Source organism: Gallus gallus, chromosome 1 (genome assembly GCF_016699485.2).
Source record: "Gallus gallus isolate bGalGal1 chromosome 1, bGalGal1.mat.broiler.GRCg7b, whole genome shotgun sequence".
Taxonomy (NCBI): Eukaryota; Metazoa; Chordata; class Aves; order Galliformes; family Phasianidae; genus Gallus; species Gallus gallus.
The window spans coordinates 11,639,762-11,667,268 of record NC_052532.1 but is presented as its reverse complement, the minus strand read 5'-3'; positions in this window follow the sequence as shown (position 1 = coordinate 11,667,268).

The window sequence follows — 27,507 nt, the reverse complement described above, 5'->3', positions numbered from 1 at the left end:
CAAAAGGAAATTAAATAACATACAAGCAAACAGTACAAATATCTCCTGACAGTGTGATTAAGGAACTGTCACACAAGAAAGAGGCCATGCAAACAGTAAATGTGAACCCAGGTTGGATCAAGCAAGATGTTTAAGTGGAGACAAGAAAGTACTGATGACAACATTCAGAACACTACGAACACTTTATCTGGAATCTTGTAAAAGAATGGATTGGGTAAATTTGACACAAAAGATCCTCACTTTTGAGAAAGGTGCAGCAAAATGCTGCTAGGGAGATCAGAATGGTGGTATGTGTGTCTTTTAAAAGTAGGTTTAAAGCCAATTCTTTGCTAATCTTAAGGAAAAAAAATATCAGTGAAGCATGATTTTGTTCTGTAAATATTCTAGATATAAATACAAAAGAGGAAGATGAAGGATTTAAGCTATAAAACAGAGCCAGTACTCTTGGAATATTAGTGCAAGGCTTTGAATCATAGAATCATAGAATCATTAACAATGGAAAAGCCACTAAGATCATCTAGTTCAACCATCAACCCATCACCACCATCCCAGTAAAACCGGAGCAGATACGATATTCCACATTGTGTTCTCTAGCAGAAAATAAAGTAAACAACCCAAATACTTCTGATGAAATTGTTGCCTACCAGTCACCTGAAAGCCAGTCAGGTAAACTGCCTGGATCATTCCAGTGTTCCTGTGTGAACAGTGAACCAAGTTGCGTGCAGACAGGGTCACGAGCAATTCCTCTTTGCATCATTTTTTTTCTTCCAGATCCAAGAGCTGGCATAGGCAGAGTACAAATCTTTTAAATTTCAACTCCCAGACTAATCAAGCCCATTTTCTGTAAAAATATTTTAATTTTTGTAATCAGGTTTATTATTAGAGTACATTCTTCAAGTTCAGTGTCTTACTGCTTCAGAAGTCCATTAAGAAGTTTTGTCAACAATTTACTGTGGAAGCGGCAGAAGTGAAAATCTACTTGCCTTTTCAGGATAATAGGGCTGAAATCAGTCATCTTAATTTATACAGAAAGCTTTCTAATACCAACAATTACTGTTATGCACAACCTCTGCAATATACAAGTTAGCACTCATTAGTCTTAGAATACCGTACTGCATGCGGAAACCTGCTGCTTACATTGGACTAAAATGATAGGAGATTTCAGATCCTCCAACATAATTGTGCTTTGGATAATTCTACTGAAGGAGAAATCATAGAGCAGCATCTAGCCAAATAATCAGAATAGTATTTTTATATTATCTACATGTTGTCACCCACTACAAAATACATTGCATCAGTGCAAAAAGTAGGGCTAGACAAAGAGTATGAAAACACTCTGCAAACTTGTACAAATAAAAGGAAAAAACATTGTCGGGCTTCTGGCCAAAGTATGTCCTCTTCATTCTATGTCATGCTGAAGTATCTCCAAGTCTATCAGTAGAACTACTTCTGAACCTGAAAGCTCTATGAAGCTAAGCACAGACCATTATTTGCCTGAGTATCTAAGCTGAAAATGTTATATATATCATCTATCTTCACTCTTAAAAATAATAAAATTATTTGTCCAACAGAAGTTATATGGAAATGGAAAAAAAGGTCCCCTCTGATTACTGTCCACTTTGTTCTATAAGAGACATCAGCCTAAGGGTGCTTTACAAGCAGAGATGAATGGCTGTGTTACTCCAAGGTTGTTGTGAACCCACCATGAGTAGAAGTACAAAGCACCCTTCTTCTTTTCCTCCATGGTGCAAGAAGGCCATAGTGGTATGTACGACACTGTACTGTGGCAGATCGGTGCCTACTTGAACACATGTAGATACTAGAAATAGCTCATTTAATGAAACGTAGTTTCTTTGGTTTTTTTGTGTGAGCCAAAGAACACAGACGAATTGGATTAGGCGCACTCCGTTGGCATGACCATTATATCTGATATATCCTATTATGTGGCCCAGGGGTCCATTCCAACAAAGCCTGGATAATCTCAGCCACCCAGCAGGCAGGCTTGGATGCTGTGCTGCCCTGTGACAACAGGAGATTGTCACGCTGTGCTACAGATGTCCTTCTGGTGCCTTCACAGACATGAACATGATTACCAAGAAGCATGGAATATTTTAACTGCTCTCTGAAGAAAGAGTAAATATAGTTTGTCTTGAAGGAAATGTTTGCAATCCAGTGAAACACACTGCTGAATGGCTTGTAGCCCTGATTAGAGCAACAGGAAGGAATCCAAAGGATTCTTGCCTGAGCTCACCACAGGCTGCTGATCGCTTAGCAGCTCTTGTATCTACACCAACAGGACAGTGAGCGTACCAGGGTATTTTCTGTCATTGATGTTTATACGAGTCTTTTTGATTTGCAGCCATATTAGTAATAATTTTTTAAACTACATTCTTTGAAAGAACTTCTGAACTTCTTTATGAAATTTTTGTGTTAAAAATTGGCCATGCAAATCCATAGAAATATATTCAGAAATAGTATCAGAGTTCACGAGCCTGGAAGAGAAGTATGAATCTTGCACGTGAATCTTAAAAAAAAAAGAAGACAACAACAAAAGTAAAGTGATTTAAGTACACCTCAGAATTTCCTTGGAAAATGTTAGAAATAATGTTCTGGAATGGAAATCATTTATGCTTATGCATAATCTTTGATCCTGTCTGTGCAAGGACTTTCTGGAAAATAGAAATGCAGCAAACCTTGCAATTGAACAAATATTTAAGATTGATGGCATACTTCAGATGAAGAGGGAATCAATAGTTTAATCATTCTATCATTCTTGGCTGAATTCCTTCCCTACTTGTAATAACACTGATCCACAGAATGTGCCAGGCAGTAGAACTGACTGCCAGTAGCAGAACATACATTCAGGTTCTAGGACTGCTGTTTACCTGAATTTTGGTTCCTTAACCTGGAACCTGGCAGATCAGCCTTATGCTGAGACTTCAATGCACAGATTTCCTGCATTAGCTAGAAACAAATGCTATTTCATTAGCTTCATCCATTGCTGAAACTTTCAGTCTCATTGCAGCTGCAAAAACAAAACTTACAGATGTGGATCTTAAAGTCTATGGGAAAAATTAAAGCAAAGATGATAATAAATTCCTCCCCTATAGATTGTTTGCAAAAAATTACTAAAAAAATAAGGCTTTGAAAAGACTTTGATAATGCTTGCTTACCCGGTCTTTCCACAGCTAGCAAAATTATTCCAATGGAAGACTGCCCATAAGGAGACAAACATCATGACCTGCGATTTAGAATTTGATCCCCAGAGTCTAAAAATAAAAACTTTCTCTATAAAAGGAACAGTGAGAATTTCTAATCCAGCTCTTTGCTCTGTCTGTAGTGTCCCATTATCACTGGGGTACGAATGCTACAAATCACTGGGACTCCTACTTTTCTCTTACTGGAATTTAAATATTTTAATATAAAACATTGTTATATGTGAAAATAAAATTATTATGATACAATAAATAAATGTTATACTATGTTGATAAACATTATAATAAAATAGAAGTATAATAACATAAAAGTATAATAAAACCCAAACCATCTTATTTTACTGCATTTGTGTTGGCACCTTTATGCTCGAGGGGATACAAGAGCATTTGTGGCACACGAAGCTCATAGCTGGAAGGAAAAAGATGGTAACTGGAAACTTTGGCACTGAAAAACAGAGTGGGTCACATAGCTGGGTTGCAAAGAGAAAAGAAAAAACAGTTTTCTTCATTCCTATTCCAGTATATTTCTCAGTAGCGAATCTTTAAATCTTTGCCTCCCCCACGAGAGGAATGGACATCCCTGGAAGCAGCAATTGGATTAGAATTAAAAAAAAAATCATAACTACTTTTCTGGAGAAAAAAATGTTTTGGCCTTCTGCATTTTAGGCCTAAAATATAACAATCAAATACATTTTTTTCTTTTCTGCTATTGTAATAATAATTCAGAGAAATACAGACCTCCAGGAGAAGCCTTATAATATTGCTTGCGTGTTTGTTCTCCATAACTTAGAAAAGCAACAGCTGCAGCTGCTCTTATGCCTAACTATGAGATGTTGGAAGTAGGATTTTACAATATGTATGTCCTCACAGCAATGTGGAGGAGCAAGTTAGTTCTGTAATGCATGGATGGAGAAACTGCTAAACTGCTGCCAATAATTATGTTTCAGTGATTAACTTCAGATCTGTAGAAGCAGTAATCAAGAATGGCCTCTCATGTTTTGTAGTGTTCTTGTTTTTTTTTTTTTTTTTTGTGTGTGTGTGTGTGTGTATTAAAAGTGTTTGAGTCACCAGACAACAGAGATTCAAAGGTGTTCATCACCTATCTCAAACACCAGTGAATTTACAATAAGACCTGACTGTTTGCACAGACGTATTGAAAGTGGAGTGATTAACGCTAGTAAGCTAGGCAGGTGATTTAATTAGCTGGGAAGAATTCTGTTTCAAAGTGTCTCATTAATTTATTGTGAGCAGCTATCTCTAAAATCTATCAATACTACAAAAGAGTTTATTCAAACATGACACAGGTAGAACCTAGGACAGCCACAGCTAGAAAACTCTTCTCAGTAACTCAACTGGAGCTGGGAAATGCTCTTAGTTAGCCTCTGACTGTCTGGTGTGTTCAGCACCTTTTAGAAATCAGCAATTCAGTGAAGAGCAGGAGGCTCCTGAGGGGTCATCTCTGGGCAGAGGTGTAGGAACTAACATGAGATGCACTGGAGGAGACACACAAAGACCTTCTACATCTGTAGTCATTCCTGCAAAGAAATTCATCACAGCTATGCCCAAAAGACCCTGCTGCAAAGTGCTGACAAGAAGAGAGAAGAGACTTTTCCTCATAGTTTGAGATTTCCCGAAGTGACCAACAAACATCCAGCAGCCTCTTTCCTCAGGCCTGATCTATACACCGTGCACCAAAAAGAATGTGTCAGTCTGTGCCTTAGCTTCGTCAGGCAGACAGGTATGAAGATGATGGGGTCACCAAGCTGACAGCTCATAAAGTATCATTCTGTGCTTTTCCTTCCCTTCTGAGTTACTATAACAGCCAGAAACTATTTGTTTTTTTCCCTTGGAGGGAGAATTTTTAAGGACAAGTAAAAAGTAAGAGGAAAGCTCTATGGGCTGCTTTAAGTAATCTAAGCTTCTCCTGAAAGGAAACTAAACATATTTTGACTGGACAAAAAGAGGTTTAATGAATGAAGGGATTTACAGTTTTAGGTTATGTCAAAATTCTTAGGCAGATAGCTGCTTCTGTGTGACACAGAGCTCCCCTCCAGCCCATGCACCAGCTTCTCCTTCCTGCAGGAATGATGGAGCAGGATGATGATTCTCTTGCACACACCTGGGCACAGCCACATGGCAGAAGGCATATGTGGGTATCATGACTGAGCTGTCACTTCCAGCAGTAATACAGATGGCTTCCAAACGTGTTATGAGATATGGAAGGATTTGCTGAGCAGCTACCCACATAAAATCACAGAATGGCTTAGGCTGGAAGGGACCTTAAAGACCATCCAGTTCCAATCTCCTGCTGTGGGTAGGGCTGCCAACAACTAGATCAGGCTGCCCAGAGCCCCATCCACCCTGGCCTCAAATGCCTCCAGGGATGGGACATTTCTTTCTCTGGGCAACCTGTTCCAGTTCCTCACCACCTTCTGAATAAAGAATTTCTTCCTAATGTCTTACGTAAATCTCCCCTCTTTTATTTTAAAACCATTCCCTTGTCCTGTCACTATCTGTCTGTGTAAAAAGTCACTCCCCTTCATGCTTATAAGCTCCCTTCAAGTACTGGAAGGATGCAATGAGGGCTTCCCTGAGCCTTCTCTTCTCCAAACTGAACATTCCCCAGGCCGTCTCCAGCTCCCTACTTTGGAGACACTGCTCAGATTGAGAAGTTTCAAAAATGTGGTTTTTGTCACTTCTGTAGGTCCATCTTTATATACTACCTATCTTTTCTGTAGCTAGTAGGTGTTAATCTACCAGTTTACCCTTGAAATCCCACACTCAGAATTTGCCCAGCCTGGAAAATTTCCTTTCCTTCCACTAAAATCTACCAAGTGCCACATCTCAGATTAAATATTAGGAAAAGTTTCTTCTCAGAAAGAGTGATGAGGTATTGGCACAGGCTGCCCAGGGAGGTGGGCACACCTGGAAGTGTTCAAGTAAAGGGCAGATGTGGCACTAAGGGACATGGATTAGTGGGCGCACTGGGGATGTGTTGATGGTTGGAGTACACAGTCCTAGTGGTCTTTTCCAGCTTTAATTCTATGGTTCTATGACCTCCAACAGATACTGTGAGGATGCTGGATTTGGAAACCAAGGTACCAGCCACTTCATGAGGACATAATTACAAAGACAGAAACATTTCTAGCTGATTTAAGAAATGTTTCATCACTCCATTCTGAACTAGACCTTTGACCAGACAGAGAAACTCCAGAACTGGTTTTCCCAGCCACAGACACTTCAAAGAACATCCAACGCATTTTCCTGCCATCACCATTATGATCACCCATAGCCAAGGGGACTCCACATCATTAGAAGTATTAAAACATAGAATTAACATATTATTCTCTCCTGTGACAAATGCTATTACAGTACAAGGTGATACAGCAGTAGAAGGTGGTGCCCATGAGAACAGTTGTTGAACCTACTGCAGACCAGCACAGAAACACAATACGGATGACTGATCCCATGGCAAGGAGGAGGTAGGAGGTGCCAGCACTGCTAACAGGGCCCAGGAATGGGGCAGGTGCTTCTTTTCAGAAGTAATTAAACAGGATGCTCTAAATTACATTAGCTACAGATAAACATGCCTCCAGCATTTATGCATTTTGTCGCAGAACTCCCTCCTCTGTTGCCTCGGGCTGTTACACATGCAGCTAAATAGGATGATTTGGCTCTCATCTTTACAGAGGCACATATAATAGAATTTAGCGCAAAGGCAGATGTGCCATGCTACATAGTCACCATTTTATCTGACAGGTTAATAGAGCTAAAACCGTCCACTCCCCCACCACACGCATATGGAGGAGACTATGATGATGTTAATCTTTGCTAACAGAGCTACAGCATGTGTAACTTAAACAAATTCACAGCACCGAAGCTAGATACATCTTAGTTACTTCTCCATCTGCTTATGTTTTGAGAAAAGGTGGATGCTTCTATGAAAAATCCTCAAGTTGAAGTCATACTGACAGTTCCTAACAACTGGTATGTCCTTTGCTCTGCAGAAATTGTGCATTTGGGCAGAACCGCAGAGCAGCTCCAAGGGTCTGTGCCATTCATCACACTGATAAATATTTTTCCTCTATGACCTACAGTTATAATCTACTCCAAGTCTTAGGGACAAAGAACACCCAGATGGAAAAAAAAATAAATAAACCAGGGAATTGATAAAATCTAATGAACCAAGAAAGTGTCTGTCACCTTCTGGAACAGTTTGTGAAATCCAACACACAGGTTAAGCTCCAGGGGTTGTGTAACTGTTGGAAAAGTAGTGAGGTCCTCAAAACTGGCTTCTCTTTTCATTGCTTTCACTCACAATGGCTTCAGCAGCTTTGGATGTCTAGCACTGCCCTAGGCTGGAGAATAGATATGCTTACAAGATGGGATGAACTGTACAAAATAGTATTTGTAGCAAGTTGGTTTTTTTCCTCTCTCTCCAGTAACAATACATGGAAAATAAAAATTTGCCTAGTTAATGATGTCAGAATTCATGTCAATAGGAATACGCTATATTTTAAATACCAGGAGAAAATGTACTTGACTTTTAAAAACATTTTATGGAGGAAAAAGAGACCAACCAAACAAAACCAGCCAGAAAGCAGGAAGCATGTTACAGTTCAGATCCATGTGAGCAGGTATCTATGGCTGATGTGAAGCAGTAGCAGATGCAGAACAATCCATGCCTCACGACTCCAAGGTCATTCAGGTGAGGGACATCCTCTCCTCCTAGACCCTGTAGGCAGAGAGCTGCCATGGATGGCACAATCCATCTGATGTCATAGAATCATAGAATTGTTTTAGTTGGAAGGGCCATCTAATCCAACTCCCCTGCAATGAACAGGGATGCCTGAAGCTAGATCAGGGTGCTCAGAGCCCTATCCAGCCTGACCTTGAATGCCCCAAGGATGGGGCACCCACCACCTCTCTGGGCAACGTACTCCAGTGTTCCCCTTCTCCACCTCATACCTTAGGTTGAGGGTTCTGCACTCCATCACTGGAGTTCTGAGGATCCTTTCAACTATTTTTCTATCCCTCTTTTCCATTCCCACAGCAGCACCCTATTTCTATTTTATGGGAGAAATAGAAAAAAAAAACAGGAAGAAATTACACTTTATGAGTTTTTCTAAACCTCCTAAAATTACCGATGTCTGATGACTCGCTGCACATAAAATTGTTTTTAAACACACAGTTTAGTCCTTAAGTGCTTGTGATAGGTGGTGTTTAAACTGCAACAAAAGCAGAGTACTTACACCAGAGATCAATCAAGAAGCTGTAGAAAACAGTTTCAGCTACAGAAGATTACTTAGAAGAATTGTACAGGTGCATGGGTAGGGGTACAGACACATTCACACAGACATGTAGACGCACGTGGATAAACACATCCATAGCCTGCTCAGTCAAGCAAACAACCTGCAGCAAATTGTATTCTGGCAGGAAATCTCTAGAACTGTCTGTAAACTGGAGACCTGCAGTCAACCTAAAGCAGAGGAGATGCTGATGGGAAGGAGAGATGGGGCTTACACCTGGACTCAGATGACACTTCCGGCACTGACCACAAGGGAAGCTGCAGCCATCAGACCCTTTTAGGAGGTCTATATTTCTCAGAACCAGGCTATGAAATGCTTCTTCAGTATCCTGCAATCAGCACTGTATGTTTCAGATAACCGCAGTAAATATTCCACTCATTAAGTGGTGCTTCCCAATACCGTGGCTTTCCTCATTGATTCCCAGTGAAGGACTTCTCATGGGCTGCATTTTATACCTCGTTAAAACAGTGCACCCTGACAAAACAGGAGCCTGGTAGCACTTTCACATTCAGTTTTGTAGTAAATGTGGTTCTGGGAAAGGCACAGCCAAATGTTCTGAGAGCCACCTGGTTCTAATCCCTGCTTCCATACTGCTCATTGCGAGAGTGTCCCTCAGTACACAAAAACATCAAGTGGCAGCTTTCAGCCACGTCTCTTCATATCATACCTACACATATGTATATATCAGTACATTTTCGTGGTTCTCACAAGATTTCTAGAACCACGCAGTTATTACTGCTCAGAAATGGATGTGCAAATTGTGTATCTCAGAGAAAGGCAAGGATAGTTGGTGTTAACTGTTGGTTCATTGAGAAAACAATTTGCAGCTAGGAGCTTCAAAGAATCTTAACGGAGTTAGGTGCTGATATCACACTTAAATTCAAGAGGAGGATGGAGCTACTTCGAAAATCTCAGCCTTAATCTTTGGAGTAAGAGGTACTGCTGCGAACAGTCAAGGAGGGTGTTGCTGTTGAGTAAGGGATCTATTTTACCACAGCGTTTTTTTTACAGAATAGAATTATCCTGTAATGACAGCAACTAATAATCATGAGACTGTAATTAATGTTGGATTTACAGAAAACAGAAGTGCAAAAATGATGACAAGGGGAACAGTGCTACCAACTGACCATTCTTGCTTCAAAGAAAGGTGCAGCAGACTTTGCACTCATTCCAATTTTAATATCTAATTGCAGATTTCTACTCATCCTAAAAATTGTAGGGAAAAGATCTGCATCTAATTGGAAAAATCTAAGCAACTACACTTCTTGATGGTTTCCATAGGAAACAGTTCAGTTTAATTCATGGAAATGTGAGCACTTCCTGTCTTTGACTTTCCCTGTGGGTAAGACTTTCAGAGGACTGTCTTTACTGAGGCATAGAGAATCATTTTGGCATTTTGGCCAAAGCTGTGCCAGGGAGGTTCAGCTTGGATATTAGGAAAGATTTATTCTCAGGAGTGGTGAGGCATTGAAACAGGCTGACCAGGGAGGTGGTGGAGTCATCACAGAATCACAGAATGGCCTGGGTTGGAAGGGACCTCAAGGACCATGAATCTCCAACCCTCCCTGCCACAGGCAGGGCCACCAACACCCACATTTAATACCAGACCAGGCAGCCCAGGGCCCCATCCAACCTGGCCTTGAACACCTCCAGGGTCAGGGTATCCACAACCTCTCTGGGCAGCCTGTTCCAGCACCTCACCACTCTCACAGTAAAGAACTTCCCCCTGACATCCAACCTAAATCTTCCCTCTCTTCAACTTAAAACCATTTCCCCTTGTCCTGCTGTTATCTACCCTTTCAAAGAGTTGACTACCCTCCTGTTTATAGGCTCCCTTTTGCTACTCAAATGCTGCAATGAGGTCACCCTGCAGCCTTCTTTTCTCCAAGCTGAACAAGCCCAGCTCCCTCAGCCTGTCCTCATAGGGGAGGTGCTCCAGTCCTCTGATCATCTTTGTGGCCCTCCTCTGGACCCTCTCCAACAGCTCACTGTCTTTCTTGTACTGGGGGCTTCAGACCTGGATGCAGTACTACAGATGAGGCCTCACAAGGATACCATTTGCTTTCCAAGCTGCAAGAGCACACTGCTGGCTCATGTTAAGTATTTCATCCATCAGGAACCCCAGGTCCTTCTCTGCAGGGTTACTCTCAAGGACCGCTCCTTCCAGTCTTCATATGTGCCTCGGATTCCTCTGGCCGAAGTGCAAAACCTTGCACTTTGCTGTGTTGAACCTCATTAGATTCACCCGGGCCCACCTTTCAAGTCTGTTGAAACCACATCTGGAGGTTTTCAAGAAACAAGTAGATATGGCACTGAGGGACATGGTTTAGTGGGCATGGTGGGTGTGGGTTGATGGTTGGACTAGATAATATTAGTGGCCTTTTCCAACCTTAATGATTCTGTGATGTTATGGTTTTGTAGAGGACCCCAGGAAGACACAGAGGCACTCTAGACAGATACCAAAGACAGACTCCTGATATCCTTCATCTTGTTGTGAATGGAACAATGCAGTTTTCAGTGGGAAGTCACACTCTCTCACCTGACCCAAGCGAGTTACTGCAGTGCACAGCAGGTTGAAGTAGGCTATAGGAGAGGAAAGAGAGCTGTGCCAGTCTCATAACTCTCCCATCACTTCAGACTGATGACATGTAGGGAAAATGCTGAAGGTTTCCTCAGTGGTGCAACAAGAATGCATGGCATGTCGGTGCCAGGGAGGTGTATGGGGTCATCTGTACCTCCAGCTCCTCTCCTCCCATTACATGCATTACCTCACAAGGCAGAGAGGGCAGAGTTGCCATTCAGCTTTCACAAGCTACAGCAAGGAGGAAGCAAGTGACTCATAGCATGTATTAGCTGGCTTGTCCTGAAGAATCATCACCAGACAGATGTGCAATAGGTATCTCTGTGTGCCTGGGATGGCCCGAGCTGACTGGCTGCCAACAATCTCTTGTTTCTCAGACATTGCCAGGCAGACACAATGGAAGAGATATTTGTTGTATTTGATATTGCAGGACAAGTAGCATGCAGATCTTTCCCAGCAGCAGGACCGTAGGAGCAACTTCAGAGAAGGAAAGGATGCAAAGCTATGTCTGTCTCTGAAGTAGTAGCAGTTACCCTATAAAAAGCTCACAGAAACAAACAGAGGGATTTTTTTATGTCTGGACCTGGTCAAAGAGCCACAGAGGAGAATGTGGCATGGGGCAAAGTGAAGTAGTTCATAGAATAAGGCATTACTGCAGATCACCTTATTCAAGAGCTGGAGAGAGCTGAGGTGTGTCCCTGCAGATGACCTCTGCTGAAGCCCACCCTCTTCTGCACAGCAAGACAGCCCTGATGCCTGCAGCAGGAGGTATCTATTTAAAGTCAGATGTATCGTACTGAGATCCCTAGCAAGCAGGCCATGAATCTGATAAGCTCTGTATTACCTTTGTAAAACCTGAATCAGGCCCTAGGAGTGTTTTCTTACAACAGTGTATATAAGATCAGTAATGTGGTGTACAGTTCATAGGCCTGGAGGTAAATTTTGTGTTTGCAAAGAAGAATAAATGAAATAAATATTTTTTATATAAATATTTTATGAAAGAAATAAAAAAAATATATAAATTCAGAGTTTGTATCTAACAAGACTAATGTGTCTTAGCATTTATGCTGGAATGAATTACCCACATTTCATGTCTCTTGCCTGTGAGCAACATGATTAATTTAAATAGACAAATAAAGAACCAAATGGTAAATCACAATTCCTTTGAAGTTTACAGCTAAGTCTGCTGAATCAGTATTAAGCTGCTCCTGCATTTCAATTAACTATTTGAGAAGCCTGCTGCTTCGTGGAGACCCTCTGTAATTACTGATGTGAATGAGTGAAATTCCAGAGGTGATGGAGACCTTTTAGTTAATTGATTTTGAGGCTCCAGCTAGATAGGCCACGTTAAAAAAAAAAAAGAGAGAGAGAGGGGGAACATTTTCTGAAAGTGTTGATAAGTAGCTTAATCTTCAAGGCTTTCTGGTTTCATTTTTAAACAGAAAGTAATGAATAAGGATGTTTGTTCTCCAAGTTCTTTTGAGGAGTGGCTTCTGCAGTTGAAACAAATGTGTTAGTAACTAAAAATAAAATCAGTGACCTCAGCAGTCTCCTCTAGATGTAATTCTAAAACAGCACTGATCTGAGTCCTTTCACTTGCAGATTCTTAATTATAGGAAGACTGTATCTTCCTTATTCTGCAAATGCTCTAAGGAAACAAAGCCATTTGCAACCTCTTTTCTAGACCGAATTAAGTTCATTTTTAGAAGTGGGGAGACAAAAATTTGGGAGAAAACTCACAGTCACGAACAATCTTGCTGATGGAGTAGAAAAACATATTTTGTGGTGTAGTAAGAGCATTTGTCTGCTTTTAGGAAATCAAGTATGGATGAAAGCAAGGTTCACGTTCCTTCAGGGCATCCAAGTTGTACTGTTTCTAAGTATGCCGGCAATGTACTGCAGCATTCAGTACTATATGACAGCAAAGACTGCTAATGTTTTTAAAGCAACTTCTCACTTATTTCCATACTCTTGTCAAGTAAAGGATGATAGAATTTCGATAGACCTCAAAGTAAAAATCTTCACAATTTCCTTGGAATGTAGGTAAGCAGAATTTTGGAACGTGCTTACTGAATTCCCAAACCTGCTATATACATCGAATCTTGTAAGTATGTGAGGGGTTGGAATTTAAAAAAATCAGTAATTTCAAATAAGAAGCATCACTGGGAATATTATTCAAGCTTAGATAAAGTTAGAACAGATCCGTTCTGCACTTTGATGTACTGCTGATGGAACAGCTTATTCTGGATGTTATCTCCAAGCAAGTGGAAGAGAAGAAAGTTATCAGGCATAGTTAGCAAGCATTCTTAAAGGGGAAATCATGCTAGACCAATCTGGTAGCCTTCTATGATTTTATGGGTTTATAGGCGGAGGGCAGTGGATGTTGTGTACTTTCACAGCAAAGCTATTGACACTGCCTCCAATTACATCCTTGTAGATAAGCTCAGGAATGTGGGATAGATGAGTGAACAGTGAAATAGACTGAGACCTGGACTGACTGGCAGAGTTTGGAGGGCTGTGATCAGTGGTGCCGAATCTGGTTGGAGGCCTGTAGTTAGTGGTATTCCCCATTGGTCAGTATTGGATCTGGTCTTGTTCAACATCTTCATCAGTGACCTGAGTGAAGAGATAGAGTCCACTCTTAGTGAGTTTGTTGATAGTACAAAGCTGGGAGGAGTGGCTGACATACCAGAAGGCTGTGCTACCATTAATTCAATAAGACTTGGACAGACTGTAGAGTTGTGTGGAGATGTTCAACAAGAGCAAATGTAATCCTGCACCTGGAGATGAATAACCATATGCATCAGTACAGGTTAGGGGATGACATGCTGGAGAGATGTTCTGCAGAGAAGGACCTGGGTGTTCTGGTGGACAACATGTTGGCCATGAGCTAGCATTGTGCCTTTGTGCCCTTGTGGCCAGGAAGGCCAAATGTATCCTGGAGGACACTGAAAAATGCATGGCCAGCAGGTCAAGGGAGGTGATCCTCTCCCCTCTGCTCTGCCCTGGTGAGGCCACATCTGAAGTACTGTGTCCAGTTCTGGGCTCCTCAGTTCAAAAAAGAGAGGGATCTCCTAGAAAGAGTCCAGTGGAGGTTGATAGAGATCATAAATGGCCTGGAGCATTCCCTGTAGAAGGAAGGGCTGAGAGACCTGGGACTCTTCAGCCTGCAGAAGAGAAGGCTGAGGGGAATCTCATTACTGTTTATGTATATCTAAAGTGTGGGAGACAAGTTGATGGAGGCGGGCTCTTTTTCAGTGGTGTGCAGCAATAGAACAAGGGGTAACAGGCAGAAACTGGAAGATAGGAAATTCCATGTTAACACAAGGAAGAACTTACTAAGTGTCAGTGACAGAGCATTGGAACAGTATGCCCAGAGAGGTTATGGAGTCTCCTTCTCTGGAGATATTTGAGACCTCTCTGGATGTCTACATGTGCAACCTACTGTAGGGAATTTGTTTTAGCAGGGGGGTTGGATTCAATGATTTCTAGAGGTCCCTTCCAACCCCTACAATTCTGTGATTCTGCAATTCTGTGATCTTAGCAATTCTTGTAAATATATAATGGGTGGGAGTGAAGTGGATGAGGCCAGGCTCTTTTCAGCGCTGCAGAACAAGAGGCAATGAGCACAAACTGGAACATGGGAAGTTCCATAAAAACATGAGGAAAGCTTCTTTACTTCTACAGTTACAGAGCACTGGAACAATCTGCCCAGAGAGGTTGTGGAGACTCCTTCTCCACTACCCTTCAGAATGAGATGAATCACTTTCCAGCCTCTGCTGGATAGATCAGACTGCTTTTGCCAGATCACTTTGACCAGAACAGGATCCTGCTTGCATCTTCAGTTGCTTTCATGAACTACACCTTCTTGAGTAGGTTTAGCTTCCTTAGCTTTTCCTCTCCTAGCCTTCTTTGGAGTGGCATTTTGTTTTGTTTTGAAAAAGAAAATCTTGTATGATGAAACTGGACTATAAGAATTTACAGATCCTGTTTTGGCCAAGCAATTCTTTTATGAACAAGTTTTTCCAACAGATTTTCTCCAACAGTTCTAGTAAAAAGCATAGGATGTTTTTATGATCTCTTGCTCTGCCAGTCAGTCAATACTAATTTGCTTCTTAAAGCTATAAGCTGAAACTATTAATGATGTGCTGAAAAAGAGAAAATTTGGGGCATTTGCTGAGAGTGAGCTACAGTTTGATTTATTTTGTAATTCACTATAATAAATTGGTTATCTTAGTCTTCAGTGAATTAAAGTGACTAAAATTTTTATCAGAGCTGTTCATCAGGCTCAGTGATAAATAATGATATTAAACTTAATATTCCAGCATCACTTGCTTTTTGCACAGAAATTCATAACAGCCAATATGACAAGGCTATTTAATAACATTGCGCTAAACCTATAAACATTGTATTTATAAAGTTGACGTGCAAGGAAGAAAGCACGAAAAATATCATGTAACAAAAGATCCCAGCCAGACTCAATAAATTAGTAGTTTTGATTCTTTATAATAGAAAAATGAAACAAATGAACAAACAAACAAACAAAAAACCCAACACATTGTCTATCAGAAACAAACGAACAAAAATACATTTGTTGTTTTGATGGAATGAGAAAATGAATAACCGTTGTTTACTCCTTTCTCGTGTCATTTCTCTCCTCTGAATATTTCCCATTCTAGGAAGGGAATGGGCAGGGTCAGGAGAAGAGAGATAAGAATAAGAAGGAAAGACAGCCTTGAAAGACTTCCAAAAAGATACTGTTTCCAAACCTAAAGTTTGTAAATTACTTTGAAGAGTTAAAAAAAAGAAAAAAAAGTGTGTTCTGAGCCCATAAATGACAAACACCTCTGTTTTGTGTGTGAGTTTTTGTTTCAGCATTCTGATGTGTTTCAGCTTCTTAATTGGAAATGATACTAGCTTGATTTCAGTTAATCACTGGCCCATTAAGTAACTCATACCAAGGTCAAATTCTTTCTCATAGCAAGTAATTTGTTAAATAACTGGGGAAAGTTCAGACGATGTGAAGTTTGTGAAGTTCATTATCCTAGTACTGATCATTCAGATCCTTTACCAGGCAGATGAGAGCACTGGGAAATATGAAGATCATCTTTCAGTTCCATACCATTCTTCCACCCACTTATCCCTCCTGGGTTTACAGGGCATGGTGTGATGCACCTACATGTTTCAAACTGTGTGTTTCAGGATATGATTTTTATAGAAATCTTTTACTACATGCCTAGAAACACTCTAAGGGTATGGCTTAAACCATACAATGTGCTCTCAAAAGGAAATGCCAATTCCACTCAGAAAAATTTCTTCTGACTCTTTTAGATAAAAGACAATTATTGCTTAGAAATGCCTAAAATACTGTCAACTCTTTAAATGTGTCTGTATTAGCAAGGTCTGGTCCACTGACCTTGATATTGTTTGTTAGCAGAAGCATCTGCCTGGCCACACAGCCACGACAGCTGTTTACAGGTTGTGATCCTGAGAGCTGCACAAGGTGGTATTAAGGGTGTGTGAGAGGTGAGCACCTTTGTTCCTTCCCCAGCATAAGTGCTACCTCAGTGCCCATAGGCCTAGCATGCTTCATTTCAGCAGGGTCAGGTGGAGGACCACAGAACCTTTGCTTCTCTGTAGTTGTACCACACTTCAGGCTGCAGGATGGCTGAGGCTCTGGGAAACTTTGGTCAAGGAGACTGATGAAAACATAAACCGTAAAGTATATAAGATCCCTAACCTCTCCAAAATCTCAACAATATATTTCATAGAGTGTAGAATGGTTTGAACTTATGACAATTTGGTTTCTTATGATCCATGTCAACATAAGTTCAGCCCCAAACTATGGTGGCTAAGTTTTACCCTCAAATTACACACTTTTGGGTTTCCATGACAATGTCATTTCAGCAGTACCAGCTGTATGCCTGTAGTCATTATTTTCTACTGACAGTTGTTTGGTTGTTTATAATTAGAAAACAGTTTCAGACCCATTCTGGAATACGAAGCCTTCGTAGTCTTCATTTCATTACTCTCACTCCCAAAGTCCACTTTGCTGTCCATTGAGTTTGGTGGCTCTGTACAATAAACCCATCGATACATTCAGATAGGAACATGAACATACAAATTGACCTTCTTTTACCCAGTACCTCAGAGCTGTTGTTGTTATGTTAAAGACCTGCCGGTCAATAAAAAACTTATTAAGTTGAAGCTTTCTAAATAGAAACAAGATGGACAGTGCTCAGGCCTCATTCTCCAATTTCTTCCGTCTTTCTTAGAGGTGATTTCTGTGTTCTTTTGTTGAGCCTCGGTGACTAGTGTGAAACTTTGCTCAATTTCAGGTATACAGAACTGAAATCGCTCAATCCTATGCCAAGGATCATCTGCTGTTAGAAATGACTCCACCTCAGCCAGGGACAATTCTGCTGAAACAGGACTGAACTCTTGGAAATGACTGTAAAAGACGTGTCTTCTTATTTTTTTTTTCTCTTTCTTTACACGTTTGTCTTTGAAAATGGACACAGACCTATAAAGTTTTCCTACTGACAATCAGAAAAGAAAAAAAAAAACTGTGAAAATCAATTGAAAAATGAAAACAATGATCATTTGACCATTTTCACTCTTTTTGATCAGCTCAAGTTACAAATCTGTAAATAGTGGGTAGCATTCTGTTATGATAAAAATGACCTGAGTGAAGTTCACATTTATCTGTTCGTGTATTTATCTGTTCGTGTATGTCAATGCTATTTAAGTAGATTATCCGACCTAGATAAACTATAGAGGTTTGTGACATAACTTAGGTATGATGAAAGAACAGGTTTATGAGAATACTTTTCATTAATATATCAAGAGATTAAAAGGGCTGGAGCTCAGAAATGTAAGATTCCAAAGTGCATAGCAAAAGAGAAAATAGAAAAAAAAAATCTATTCATGCAGATGGCAATGGGTCACATATTAAAACTTCAAAAGAGCTGGTCACTGGGGAAATTAAGAGAAACTTTTCGGAAAGCATATGATTAAGATGTGGATAGAAGCACTGCAGTCAGCAATGGAAGCTGTGCTCCTGCTTCTCATTTGACTTATGTCAACCTCATTCCAACAGCACAAGGTCACCACCAGACAAAAATGAAAATTTGACTTCAATTGACTCCTTTTATTCTGAAATAATAAGAAATGAAAGGGGCTGGATACGATGCATTATCTCCCATTTGTATTGCCTAAGCCAAATTCTCAGTACCACTTTTAGAAATATGGATTTCAACAGCCTCTGGCAGTTTTTTTCTCCACACAAATGGGACATTTCAATTTACTGTGGTGGCTGCAGGTTCTGCCCCCATGCACGTCCTTCCAGTTGATCTCATGGGCAGCTGAGGTGAATATACACAGTCTACACACGCAGTGACAAACAAAAGCTGTAGAAAATATCTGAAGGGGAATTCTCAACTAGAAGAATCCTCAGGAAGCTCACGGTAACATACAGAAAAGGCCACAATTCTGCCCTTGCAGGATGCCATTTATGCCCAAAAGGACAAGAGCAATGGCAGCATTGTTTTTGTGGGGTTCTTTTGGATTGGTTTGTTTTGCTCAGTCTCTCTCTAACTTTTGAAGGCTTTCAAATGTACATTTTTAAAATTATTCTGTCTTTAAAGCAGTATCCCTTACATCAGAGCCAGTCACTCCTGTGATACAATCAAGCATTGGCCTCATGTTCATGCTATCCTTCTGTACTCAGCACTGATGAGGCCGCCCCTCAAGTGCTGTGCTGTTTTGAGCCCCTCACTACAGGAAAGACAAGGAGGCCCTGGAGCACATCCAGAGAAGGGCAGCGAAGCTGTGAATGGTCTGATGAGGAGTGGCTGAGGGAACTGAGATTGCTCAGTCTGGAGAAGAGGAGGCTCAGGGGAGACCTTATCGCTCTCTACAACTGTCTGAAAGGAGGTTGTGGTGAGGTGGAGGTTGACCTCTGCTCCCATGTAACACTGATAGGGCAACAGGAAATTGCGTCAAGAGGTTCAGGTTTGATATTAGAAAAAATTATTCTGAGAAAGAGTAGTAATGCATTGGAACAGGCTGCCCAGGGAGGTGATGGAATCACCACACCTGGGTGTGAAGAACTGTGTGACTGTGGTACTGAGGGACATGGGTTAGTGGGCATGGTGGGGATGGGGTGATAGTTGGACAAGATGATCTTAGTAATCTTTTCCAATCTTAATGATTCTGTGATTCCCTAAGGAGCAGCACCTTAGTTCTTCAGTACACCAGCAAGAGGAGGCACCTAAAAATAAACTCCATGTTTTTTCTCTAAAGTAAAAGAGAAGGCAGTTCTCTTTGCTGCTCTAAGTTGCTTAGGATGCTGCTGAAGTTTGGGCATCTGTTCACCTTCTTTTCTTCTCCTTTTCCCTCCTTTCTCCCTCTCTCTCCCGCCCTGCAGCCAAGTCACTGATGCTAGCTTTTGAAGTCCCCCTGCCAGAAGCTTACCCATCTGTTCAGCAATGTCTCCTTGTAATGATGTTGGCACTCGTTTTTTTTAATGCAGCTTTTTTTTTTTTTTTTTTTTTTTTTTTAGATGATGTTCATCAGAAATGTGCAGTGTTTGAATCACAGCCCACTTCACATCTGAGAGATAACTTGTTTGAGTAAAGCTCTGGAAGGTAGAGCCCCTTAATTTTGCATTAACTAGCACTTTCAGCTTTATTTCAGCAGGGATGGGCAGTGCAAAAGAAGACCTGATTCACCTCTTATCTGACTGCACTCTTTACTTTCATATGCATTAAACAAGAAAAGGCTGACTTCAAAATAATTCTAGGAACAGAGAGAGTGAACTGCAGAAGTCAATGAAATCAGTTTGTTTAATGTGTCATAATGGACTGACAGTGACTCCTTTTAAGCACGGTGCTCTTATGTCCTTTGACTACAATAGTGCTGACCAAAGCAGTACATTTTCAAAGGAATATAGCAGTAAATTCAGCAATCAAGTACAGACAACCTTGCTGTCCCTTCAGTCTATGATAGGCGCATTTTTTTCCCTTTCTACCTCTTTAGGAGGCTCAGGAGGATCATATACTGTGGGACACATTTTGCTCCCACTAAATAAATCTTGGGAACATCATTTTAATTGACTGATTTCCAGTGGGTCTGCAGGAGCAGAACATCATGAAATCAACAGCTTCTGCATCCTTTCTGTTTTGCAGCTCATCATTTCCAACACAAGTAAGCAAATAGCAGCTACTACTGCTTTATATATTTAGCATATGATATTCTACAGCTCTTTCCATAAATTCTGCATCATCTTCCGGGAAGAATTAAAGAAAATCATGCAATACAGGGAGTGAGGTCTGGAGGTTACCTGGCTAAGCACTCTGTATTCTAAACTCAGCAGGCATACACTGCTCTCTAGTGGCAATAAGGAGAAGTCTTAATAAACGGTTCTATAGCAGCCCATAGCAATCCATGGTATCAAATATTACAATTTCTTTCTGTTTGTTCATGTTTTTTTAAATAGAAACTAGCAATAAAGCACAATCCTGCCTTCAGGTTGCCTGTTGTCATCCAACAGCAGCCAGTGTGCATAACTGGGAAGAATCTCTGCATTTTAATTGTTTTTGTGATTCTTATTGTGAGAAGTTTGATTATGATATTTTAAAGGCTGCAACACTTCTACAAAACATGAGGGAAAATAACTAAATAATCAGTTCAATTGGAAACAAAGAAACCTGAGAGAAAGTAAACAGAAAGTTCTAAAACCATACTTCATTTTATATTGTTCAGAAGTTGTTCAGATAACACCTGGGCAATTGATTCAGTTTGATTTTGTAAAGTTTTTAGGTCAATTAAATGTTTTTCCACACTTTGCAATGGTTTCTGATAATAAATTCTGAGAGCACTTCAGAGGCTGACTTGTAAAAGGATATTTTAAGTTGTTTTCAGGACTAAAGAAAGTGGCGAAAGAAACAGTTCACTTCCTAACTCAGCCAGAAGTCCCAGGAGCAATGGTTAATCCTAACTCTCCAGAAATTGGTATGTTGGTTTGTCATTCTCTGCCTTACCAGAGGGGATACTTGTAAGCAGGAACAACAGAAAGAGCCCGGGTTTGTGATCCAACCTCTTCAACCTGCTGCTTGCAATGAGAAGCCATACTATTTATCTGATGTCTATGTCTAGAATCATCAGCTGAAGGTATCCTGCAGTTAATCTCTCCAGTGTTTCCTAAAGAAGCTTTCAAGATTTGATAACCATTGCTGCTTGATGAATAGCTTTGGCAGTTCCCAACATTCATTTTATTATATGAATTATAAAAGATAAAACCTTCACATTGTGTAACCTATGGGCAACAAGCCCTGTACTGCAAGCCAGTTTAAATGAAGTTATGCTGATCTCCTTATGCATGGTACTGAAATGAAGCTGTGTCTGGGGGGAACTAATAAGGGATGGTCACCAGGCACTAACTCCTATTTCCCTTTATAATCAATGGAGATAAATTTATGATCCCCAGTAGGAAAGCGGAGGCAGGGAATATGGACATCAGAAAGCACAAACCATGGCTGGGCTCTCTGGGTACCATTTATGCACTTGTATAATGGAACTGCATATGATCCAAGCAGTGAAGCAGTTTATCAAGTTTTGTAGGCAGGAATCTCCATAAATAAATGACAGCAGCTTAAAAGCAGCGCAGAGATCCATTTTTAAGCTACTTTTACTCTCTTTTGTCCTTGCAACAGTTATTCACAAAATAAATTATCAAGACTTCAAAGAACAAAATGCAGTAATAAGTTAACACTGAAAAATAGGCGCATAGCAAATGAAATAGATGTAGAAAAAATTTCCCAAATCAGAATCCTTGTGTTACACATGAACAAAGAGGATTAGAGAATGTGACACAAATGGCAGGAAAATAAACTACACAAATGACCATGGATGAATGTTGTGTACACAAAGCATAAAGAAATTAAAGCACTGCTACTCACAGTAGAGTCCTGCAGGGAACTTCATGGCACCTGCTTCAGCAGTCTATAAATTAAGTGTGTATTCTAAATTATTTGTCTATGCTGGTTCTTTAGCCAGTGGGGAGATACAGGAGCCTTCAAAGGGGACAGGCATGAGTAGGTGCCTGTTGTTCAGGCATCTCAAAGCTCCGCTCTGGAAGCATCCATCTCTCACAGGAAGAGGCTCTCAAGGCTTTCTTGAATCACTGATCATTTGTCCCCATCCACCTATTTCCTTTCCCCTCTACTCCTCACCTTGTTTTGGGCCATAGGAGAAATGACCAGGGTCAGAACTGTCCAAAAACAAGGGCTGGTTTTAACCCAAATTCCTGCCATAAGCCAAATCACCACAGTCCACCTGTGCCAGCAAGAGAAGAGAGCATGGAGGTAGGAAGCAGGGCCTGATTTCAGGAGAACTGCTCAGATGTCAATGCTCAGCAGTTGCTGCAGCAAAGTACAGCCTCACTGTGACTACAAGAGAATTGAATTGCGATTTTCAATGAGTCCTTGCTGCAAGATTTCTGGAAGGAAGATGCTCTTTTCATTACATCTCTCTATGATACCTGTCTTGTGGAATGGGGTTCCTGGCTGAGGTGTTCCAGATGTACTTGACAAATGTTGAGCCTGACTGCTTGAAGTGCAATTGGAAGGGGTTTGCTTATCACACTGAAGTGCACAACAGTGCATGCAGAGCAGATTCTGCAACTGTGAAAATAGATAATAACAATATCAGAGGTTTTTTTAGATTGGTTTCAGTGCTGTTGGTCTACATTCATATCTCTGTTTTATAAAAGAGTTCTCAATAGCTAAGCCTGAAAACACCTCCAGCCCTCTGAGTAACTAGAATTTTTCAGACATTTAGAGGCAACAAGCATGCATACCTTACAGACATCAAATGCTTATTGATCTTAAACTGAGCAGTTCTGGGTTTAAAGCTTTGATTTGCAGTTTACTGAGACCTAAGTTTAATCTTGAATGTGTTTCCACAGAAAATACTGCTTTAAATACTCACCTTGTAGTCTCAATAGCCATTAAAAGGAATTAAGAGCAGTATTCTCTAAATATGCAAACAAGATGATGGTTAGAATTTTCTGTTTTACAGCATGCCATTACACTCCTGCATGTCTGAGTCAGCTATGACATTCGGCAATCAATCCTGAGGCAGAACTTCATAACAGCTGCTAATGTTTGCGCTGCTGAACAAATACTCTAAGGTACTCGAAATCCACAAATCTCATCTGTGTGCTCCTGTGCAGTGTATACGGAATAATTATGTCAACACTCTTGTATCCCATGTGAATCACAAGGAGACAGTTTTAATTTATCAGAGTAGAAACATGGGTAAGATCAGAAGCATCGGGAGGTGCAGTGTTGTGTGAATGTCAGGAATGCCACGTCAGGGAGCCCAAAGACTTGGACGTGCCCCATGGCAAGCAGAGCCCAGTTGTCCCATCAGCAAACCCATTCGTTGCAGCTCGGGGATCCAGAATTGAGATAACAGCAAATAACAGAAATAAACAAATGAAAGGGCAAAACCGGCTGCCGCCAAATATATCACAGAAAATTTCAGTTCACACGCTCAGACTACTCCGAGAAAGCTTCTCTGTTTTGCTGGCACAGATGCATTTTCTTTTCTTTAGAAATAGACTCCTTTTGCAAACAATAATGGAAAACGCCCTCTTGTGACGTCAGTTCTGAGACAGACTGTCAGCCATGGCCAGCGAGGGCTGTTTGCAGCTGAGGACAGAAGGCAAAAAGAAGCCTTTGCAATTTGTCATTTTGAGGATGCTTTGGAAGGGCCCAGACAATGTGAGCCACACCCGACAGGAACAGAACTAGATGCTGTCTGTCCCAGGGCTGGAAATGTAGCTACAGAATGCCTTGAAGGAGAGCTCTGTGGGATATTTCCTGCCTTGCGGACCTAAGGGGGTCCTAGTTTCTGTTTTCCTCTTAATCTGCAATTTCAGACAGATACCAATCTATATATGCCTCTCCAGCTGTCAGTTAAAGACAATTTGAGAGAAAAATATTTTTCCTACAAGTAGGATTGTTGCCAAACCAAACACTTGGCAGAGAATGAGTCCCAGAAGAGTTGTACTGCGTGGCTCAGGCTCAAAGTAAACACTGTAAAATAATAAAGGATGTTAAAACCTTATTGGGTGTTTCTTCTGTTGGTATGGCTCTCTCTTGAGATCACTCTTCTAACAGCATCCTTTTTTTTCTTTTTTTTTTTTTTTGCATTGAATAAAAAACATAACTCTGCATTTATTTTTAAGCATTATTAACAATTCTTTAAGAGTTTTTCTTCAATCAAAATGACACTTCCACAGCACGTCTCACTTCTTGTGAATGCTGAGGTATTCTAAAAGAATACTGTTTTGATTGTGGGTTGCTTTTTCATTTGGTTGGTTGGTTTTGTCCTTGATTTGGCAAATAAAATAACGCATTTTATTCATGTGACATACCGAAGGGAAAGGAGTACGTTTTGTGATAAGATCCTTTGGTGTAGGGCATCTGTGAAACTCTCATATGAAAAAATGCATTTTTCTTCAAAACATGTACACAAGTATAATAAAAAGAGATGTTATATACATATATGTGTGTGGGAAGAGAAAAAGTCAATCATTTATAGTAAGATCTATACCCTGAAATTAAGGAGGAATTCTGCTGAACTTTCAGACTTCCCTTTCTCTACTCCCCAAAATAAAGTGATCCATCAGTTTCCCATGATGCATGTCATTCATGCAAAATGGCTTTTTTCGCCCCAAAATTCATTTAGAAACAAACAACAACAAAAAAGGTAAAGCGTTTCAGACATTATCAACTTGTCTGCTCCGTTTGTTTGCTTCATATAACTGTAAAATGTTCTTGTTACTGTTCTGCTATGGAATTTCAAAGCTATGGATATCAAATGAGGAAAGAAAGCAAGAAGTGCCACATAAGCTGATATTCCTGCATGCATATACAAACACTTCAGAAAAACACAGAATCATAAAATCACAGAATGACAAGGTTGGAAAGGACCTACAAGATCATCCAGTCCAACCGTCCTCCCATTACCCTTGCTACCACAAGCCACTAAACAATATCTCATAGCTCCTCATCCAGATGCCTCTTGAACACTGCCAAGGACAGCGAGTCCACCACCTCCCTGGGCAGCCATTCCAGTGCCTGACCGCTCTCTGAGAGAAAGAGTTTTTCCTTGTGTCTAATCTAAACCTCCTCTGGCACAAATTGTGGCCGTTTCCTCGGGACCTGTTTGTTGCCTGGGAGAAGAGGCCAAACCCCTCATCACAACCTCCCTTCAGGAAGTTGTAGAGTGCAATGAAGTCTCCCCTGAGCCTCCTCTTCTCTAGACTGAACAATCCCAACTCCCTCAGCCACTTTTCATAAGACTTGTGCTCCAGACCCCTCACATCAGTAATTGCGTATTTCCTCTGAGCTAGCATTTCCTAGCAATTGCCTGTTGAGCTAGCATTTGCCTGTTAAACAGTTTATTAGAAGGAGGGTTGGCTTACAAGCAAGTAATCATGGAGTTTTTTAAATAAGTAACATACGTGTAGTCAACTTATTTTATCATCTATAGAAATATTCCAGTTTATTCTTGCAGAAAACATGAAGTTCTCCTGTATTTCTGTCTTACTATTTTGACACAACAGAGCTATTTGTATTTGTATATTTTTAATCATTGTCTTTTAATGCATGTATGTACATATGTGTGTTTATAAGTATGGATTTAGATGTCTTATACATATACATTTCTATACATATGTGTATGTGTACTTCACACATCTCATTTAACTTTGGATGCTTTCCTCTTGAAATAATGACACATTGCATGATACTCTATTCCTGAGTTGGTAAATGTTACAAAAATGCATGTCATAAGAATAATAGAAATAGTAACTGTAGTGTAGCTAGCCTCTCCATGGTGGTTTGGATAGAAATGCCCTTTAATTCCTAAGCGATGGAGATATAATGCTTAACTTTGTCACAGCTTGGAATTTTCACTGGCCAAATAAATTCTTGTCATTTGACTGCTTTTCATTGTGTTGCATAATCCGCTCTTTCTTAGTATTCTCTGCTGCTCAGCATTTTAAGTTGGCTTTTTATAAAGTTTACATATTAAGAATTCATAGGCAATCATACTCATGAAAAATTATTCTTTTTAAAGCACAGAAAGCAAAAGCAGATTTTTCTAAGGCTGCTGGCTATTAGAAAGATGGCCCTTAAAATAAAGCAATCCTGCAGTAAACTGCTTTTTAAAGTAGAAATTATCCTTTAAAACTACTGCACTTACCAGAATTATGAGTTATGTGAATGAGACCTAAAATAAGAAAAGAAAAATAATTAAATAAAAGGTAGGTTAATACAATGTAAGTGAAAGGAAAGATAACCAGAATCTGCAGTCCAGGGTAATAAGATGCAGCAGAGAAAGACAGAGATAATACAAGAACCAATGAGAAGACTTAAACATCGTTTTTACCTTTGTATTTTACTATAATTGAAGTAATCTACATGTGTTAGATCATCGGGCCATGACACTGAGAGATGTGGGGCAGGTAATGTCACACATGGAAACCAAAGCTTGAGCTGTGCCTGAATGTACCCAAGAGCTGGAAGGTGCAGACCCCCAGGGTAGCTCCAGGGATGCTGCGGATGGCGTGGTGGCAAGCTGTAGGTGATTGAACCCTAGGACTCAGTATATGAGTATCATGATCTGAAGATCATGAGGAACAACATTTTTGTTTTAGTTTAGCAGATGTGAAAGTAAAAATGGCTGGGACTGAATTTGGTTTTCTCATCACTGCTTTATTTGTGCCTGTTTGCAAAGGGGGTTAGCAAGACATACATTCTGTTTCTACTTGTAGATAACACACAGTCATAGGTAAGCTGCTGTCCTCTTTCTGAGTAGAGAGTATCCCTCTATACTCTTATACAACTCAGACTGAATATATTAATTAGTTGTGAAATATGTTTGCAGACTGACATAGGCAGAGATTTACCAGGGAGAAATTAGGGGCTTTTTTTATCTTGTTATTGCTGGCTGGATCAATGGGTATTTTTGCGTGATGAGATAGATTGTATATGCAAAATGTTCTTGTTATTCCTCATACCCTACGTTTCTCATATCCACTACATATTAAAATGAAATTAAGAATATAAATTTTGTTCTTTGCTAAGACACCCTTGCTGATTTGTTAACTTTCTGCCACAGAGTATTCTAAACTTATGAGCTGCAAAGATAAATGTTCAGTTCATAACTCTGAAATTCCGTCAAATATTCTGTACAAATACTGAAACAAAAAAATACTTCTGCATATTTCAGGACATAATACAAAAGTAAATGATGCCAATAATGTAAAATAAGTATAATGTTTCATTCAGGGCTGTATAATCAGCTGGCATTTTACAGCTGAGAT